This window comes from Octopus bimaculoides, chromosome 3, assembly GCF_001194135.2.
Source record: "Octopus bimaculoides isolate UCB-OBI-ISO-001 chromosome 3, ASM119413v2, whole genome shotgun sequence".
In the NCBI taxonomy this organism is placed as follows: domain Eukaryota; kingdom Metazoa; phylum Mollusca; class Cephalopoda; order Octopoda; family Octopodidae; genus Octopus; species Octopus bimaculoides.
The window spans coordinates 92,514,735-92,520,363 of record NC_068983.1 but is presented as its reverse complement, the minus strand read 5'-3'; the positions used below and the strand labels follow the sequence as shown (position 1 = coordinate 92,520,363).

At 43.8% G+C, this 5,629-nt stretch overlaps 1 protein-coding gene across 1 annotated transcript in view; it reads right to left on the bottom strand.

The window, feature by feature from the left end:
• Window positions 1–5,629, bottom strand: part of LOC106871622 (protein scribble homolog) — a 698,511-nt gene that overhangs the window by 153,029 nt on the left and 539,853 nt on the right. The gene's annotated exons all lie outside the window — the stretch shown is intronic.

Sequence of the window (5,629 nt, the reverse complement as noted above, 5' to 3'; positions counted from 1 at the left end):
GCTCCTGTGCAGGTAGCACGTAAAATACACCATTTCGAGCATGGCCGTTGCCAGTACCGCCTGACTGGCCTTCGTGCCGGTGGCACGTATAAGCACCCACTACACTCTTGGAGGGGTTGGCTTTAGGAAGGGCATCCAGCTGTAGAAACTCTGCCAAATCAGATTGGAGCCTGGTGTAGCCATCTGGTTCACCAGTCCTCAGTCAAATCGTCCAACCCATGCTAGCATGGAAAGCGGACGTTAAATGATGATGATGATGATGATTATGATGATGATGATTATGATGATGATGAGTTTGTGATTCATTTATCCCAGAAACATTTCAGAAAAATGTTACAGAGGTTTAAAGTTTGATCATTTTTACCCAATTAGGAAACAGGATTTGAGCACTATAGCTGTTTATCATAAAATGAAAGTAAATATTAGAAGACAAATTTTTAAACAATGAAAGCAATTGCATGTCATATGGAGAGAGAGAGAGAGAGAGAGAGCAGGAGCAGCATGCATGAGAGCTAGAGGATGGTAAATATATATATATATATATATATATACATATATATATATATAGAGAGAGAGAGAGAGAGAGAGAGAGAGGGAAAGGTGTAAAAGAGAGAGAGTGCCTATTGGTGACAGTTAGAGAGTGGAAGATTTGTCAATCTAAATGTTGAGTTATTTCTCATAGTACATTATATATATTTTTATTATTATCTATGAATAACCTCTTTAGGATGCAAATTTCAAAAATCAAATTTGTTTCTCTTGAGGATGCACCATTTCAGAGCCTTTTGGGGCTAAGCACACATACACTCTCATTTATATAGTAGACTATTATCCTTAGGGTGGAGAGTAGGCAGAAACAGAAGAACACTGGACTAAATAAATGTTCTAGAAGATACTTACAAGTATTTTCTGGCACATCTATTGCCTGGTTAACTCTAAACTCTATAGTTTTGGGTGTGTGTCAGTGTGCTGGACACATGTGTATTATATTTGTAATCTTAGATGTTTGAATTGCAAATGTTAAATGTTTGTACTTGACAGTATAGGTTTCCTTTGGAACAACTCCATCTTGAGCACCAGGGCTTTTGTCCAGTGATTAACAACCTCATTGTCTCTATTTTACTATCTTAATTTCCATCAGTCATTTCAATTTACATCTTTAAAATGTTTATGAATGTTTAGTAGCTATGAGTTTATTCTAGTATTAGGTTTTCAACTGCAAAAGAAAAGGGAAGTATCTAACTTTAACAACTATTCTAAAAATAGGCGCAGGAGTGGCTGTGTGATAATTAGCTTGCTTACCAACCACATGGTTCCACTGCATGGCACCCTGTCTTCTACTATAGTAGAAGTAGCAAGTGCCTTCTACTATAGCCTTGGGCTGACCAAAGCCTTGTGAATGGATTTGGTAGGCGGAAACTGAAAGAAGCCCGTCATATATATATTTATATATTTTCCTGGGCTATAATAGATTCAGGTATCCCATATCAGGGCCAACACTCCAGTTGTGGACTCTGTTTAAAAAAAGACCTCAAAATTTTAACCTACAACTCACCATAATTGCTTAATAAAAACAAGGCCTTCACTGGATGTAAGCACAAATTCTTCCGCACTTTTAAATTCTTTCATAAATTTAAATGTAACTTCATCCCCCATGAATAGTACCCACATACAAACCCCTATGATCATTAACACATACCCCTCTATATCTCTTATTTCTACCTTATATATTACATCTCTTCTATCTACCTTACTTCATCACTTTATGAGATAAATATTAATTCTTTAATTTATCCTTAATTTATTTTTAAACTTTAAACCAATAAGTCCCCTATATAAATCCCCTAATACCTAACTCTAACTCCCACTCATAAATAATTTAACATTCAACTAGCTCCTCCATTCTTGACTACCTACACATCCATAAACCCTTTGCTAAAAATAACTCTACAGCCACTGACCTTAGCCAGAACGGACACAATCATTTACTACTAGATTTTCCTTCCCAACAATTATAGACTTTAAGACTGCCACAGATACCTACTACCCTCTTTAAGTTCCTTTCATTTTGCTATTTTTTTTACCCTATCATCCTCTCTCTTATATTCTTAGCTACACCATACACCTATACACAATACTTTATCCTATAGCCAATCCTTATATTCACCCCCACACTCTATCTACTCCTCTTTCTATTTCTTTTCTTTTCTGTCCTTTTACCACTTAATCGCAACCTCTGCTACCATTCTCTCATTGAACATTGATATGTTCGCATCTTTTTTCTCTGGATGTCTACTCTATCAGGATTTTAACCCGCATGGATCTAGGCAGGATTGCAACTAAGGACTTACACTCATGGATCTATGCAGGATTGCACCTAAAGATTTATGCTCTTATTTCTATAACTTCAGAAAGTTGAACTATGAACTTTTATGCTTCTTTTTTTCTTCTTTCTTTTCATCTTTTTATTCTTTTATTCCCTTTCTCTATGTCATTATCTCATTAATATACACCATTTTCATTTTCCCTATTTGCCTCTGATGACGGAATATCCCATACTCGGGGATATCCCAGAAACAGCTGTAAGACTGTGGTGTTTGTGGTGTTATGGGCTGTGATGAGCTATGTGGTGTTGGTGGAGAGGATTGCAGATGAAGCAAATGGAAGTGAAGACTGCAGGGGTCAGCAGAAGGGCCACAAGGGCATGCATGGACACAGAGCACGTGTGGGCAGTTTGAGCAGAGATGGCGCATGTTAAAGGTCGTGTTTTGATCCAATCAGTGATTGCTCATCCCGCCACAGTCAACAGGTAAGGTCGCTCTATCTCTTTCTCCCTTTTGCTTTGTTCTGTTGTCTTTTTCTTCCATCACACTACAAGCTATTTCGGTCCATAACAAAAAACAAAAAAAAGAATTATGAGTATAGTCCATATTTTGAACAATATGATCAAACCGTTTTGCGGTGACACGGATGTAATCGCTTGGCTAAAGAAGATGAAGTTGGTTGCGAAGCTCCATGGGATAGATGACTTAGTGAGTTTTCTACCGCTGTACCTAGATGGTTCAGCATTGGCGCTATACTTAGAAATGGAAGAGAGGGACCAACTTAGAGCGGAAAAAATAGAAATCTGCTTGATGGAGGCCTTTGCAGAAGGCATGTTCGAAGCTTACGCTCGCCTGGGGAAAGCAACGTGGACTGGTGAACAGGTTGACGTATTTGCCAACGAACCCAGGAGATTGGCTAAACTGGCGGGGTACGAAGGAGAATCGCTGGACCGGATGGTTAAGTTAGCGTTTGTGACTAGCTTTCCTGACCACATGTCGGTCAAGTTGCAAAAGCTGCCAAACATCAACTCGATGGTGATGGTGGATATCATAACTAGGGCTCGTGTGCTAATTTCGTGTTGCAGGTCAATGCCGTTAGTGGCAACTGCAATAGCGAAAAGTGGCCGAGCAAGGAGTAGCGGAGAGGGGTCGAACAAGGAACGTGTGTGACCATTCAAAGGACAGTGTTTCCAGTGTCAGGGCCCGCACATGGTGAAAGACTGCAAGTTACCCAAGCCTGAAGTCATTTGCTATCGGTGTCGAGAAACAGGACATATAGCCAGCAAATTTCTGCAGGGAAACAGTCTAAGAGAGACTACTGCGCCAGTGGTCATCCCTTTGGATCAATAGAGGCGCGTTTGTTGCTCCCCGTTGTCCACATTCTGGTGGAGGGGAAGATGTCGCGAGCCCTTGTAGACACGGGCTGTATGATGACCCTGATGACTCCAGGAGTATTAGAGACGTGGAGTGGAGAAAGCAGTGTGAGGGCAGTCGACGGAGGAGAGAGGTACACTGTGAAGGCATTACAGATGCGCAGATTGTGGTGCAGGGAACAAAGCTGATGCTGCAAGCAATTGTAGTTGGCCACTTGGTGGATGAGATTGACGTGGTGATGGGGATGGATGCAATCACCCGTTTAGGAGGTGTCACTGTCAACGAGGCCGGTGTAACATTCGGGGTTGTGTGGAAACCATGTATGGCAAGACCGTGCATTGGTGAGAACCGTGAAGAAAACTATGCTGCACACACCATTGAAGACCAGGACTTTCTTGCTGTCTTCGATGGCCAGAGGTGGACAGTGGAGTGGCACTGGAAGGGAGAGCCCCCGATGTTAAAAAATGAGAGTCGGCTGCTATCAGCATACTTTGAAAGGAGATGCCAGAAGCGAGTTCGAGGGGGAGGGGGAGCAGTGGATTATTTTGATCCCTTGGGAAGAAGTAGAGAGTGGAGTCCTGCTACTGATGGCGGTGGCACAGCCCACAAAGCATAAGGTCAAACCAGTGCTTGATTTCTGAGAGCTGAATGACCACATATCATGTCATAGGGGCGGCGAGGCCACAGATATCTGTGGGGACACCTTGCGAGAGTGGAGGCAAATGACAGGGGCCGCCATGATCGTCGATTTGAAGTCGGCATACCTGCAGGTGCATGTGGCTGAGAGACTGTGGAAGCATCAGCTTGTCAGGTATAAGGGCCGGACATACTGTCTGACCAGGCTGGGTTTTGGGCTAAATTCGGTGCCAAAGATTATTGCAACAATTCTCAAGGCCATCCTGGGAAAGGTGGACAGAGTAAAAAGGGCCACCAATTCGTACATCGATGACATCCTTGAGGATGAAACCATAATGCCAGCAATGGAGGTCATAGGCCACCTGAAGAGTTCTGGAGTGATCACCAAGCCACCAAAGGCGATGGAGGGAGGCGCTACACTGGGGCTCAAGCTATGGAGAGACAAGGCCGGTGCGTTGGTGTTTCGGCGAGGGAACGAGATCCGCGAACTAGGCACCAGCATGAGTAGATGGGAACTGTTCTTGGTGTGTGGGAAACTGGTGGGACACTACTCGGTTGCAGGATGGCTCCGGACAGCATGTAACTTTATCAAGAGATGAGCCGAAGGAGTGAAGTGGAATGATAAAATGGGGGAGAAGACGACCGACATGATGCAGGAAGTCTTGGTCAGAGTGAGAGCAGAGGATCCAGTGAGGGCCAGTTGATATGTTCCCAAATCAAAGAGCAAGATCGTATGGTGTGACGCCAGTACCATCACAATAGGGATCATCTTGGAAATGGGAGGTGTCATGGTGGAAGATACAGCCTGGCTCAGGAAGATGGATGACTGCAACCATATCAATGTGGCAGAGTTGGATGCCGTGTTGAAGGGGGTGAACCTGGCCTTAAAGTGGGGGCTGCACACCATAGAAATTAGGACCGATTCGGCCACTGTGCTTGGTTGGGTAACGGCAGTCATCACCAATGAGCGTAGGGTGCGAACCAAAGGGGTCGCAGAGATGTTGGTAAAGCGTCGATTGGGGATACTGGGTGAGCTAACCGCAGAGTTCGATCTGAAGCTGAGTGTGATTTTTGTGCCTTCTGAGAAGAACAGGGTAGACGTCCTGACCAGGATAAAGCGAGCCTGATTGTAGGTGCCAGAGGATGTGGAGCAGGCTGTGGCTGCAGTATGCTGTCTAAGTTACTTGGAGCTGAAGAGACTGCATACCATGCATCACATGGGAGTGGACAGGACATTGTTCCTAGCCAGGAAAGTCGACTCCGAGGTAACAAGACGGAGCGTGCAGAAAGTGGTT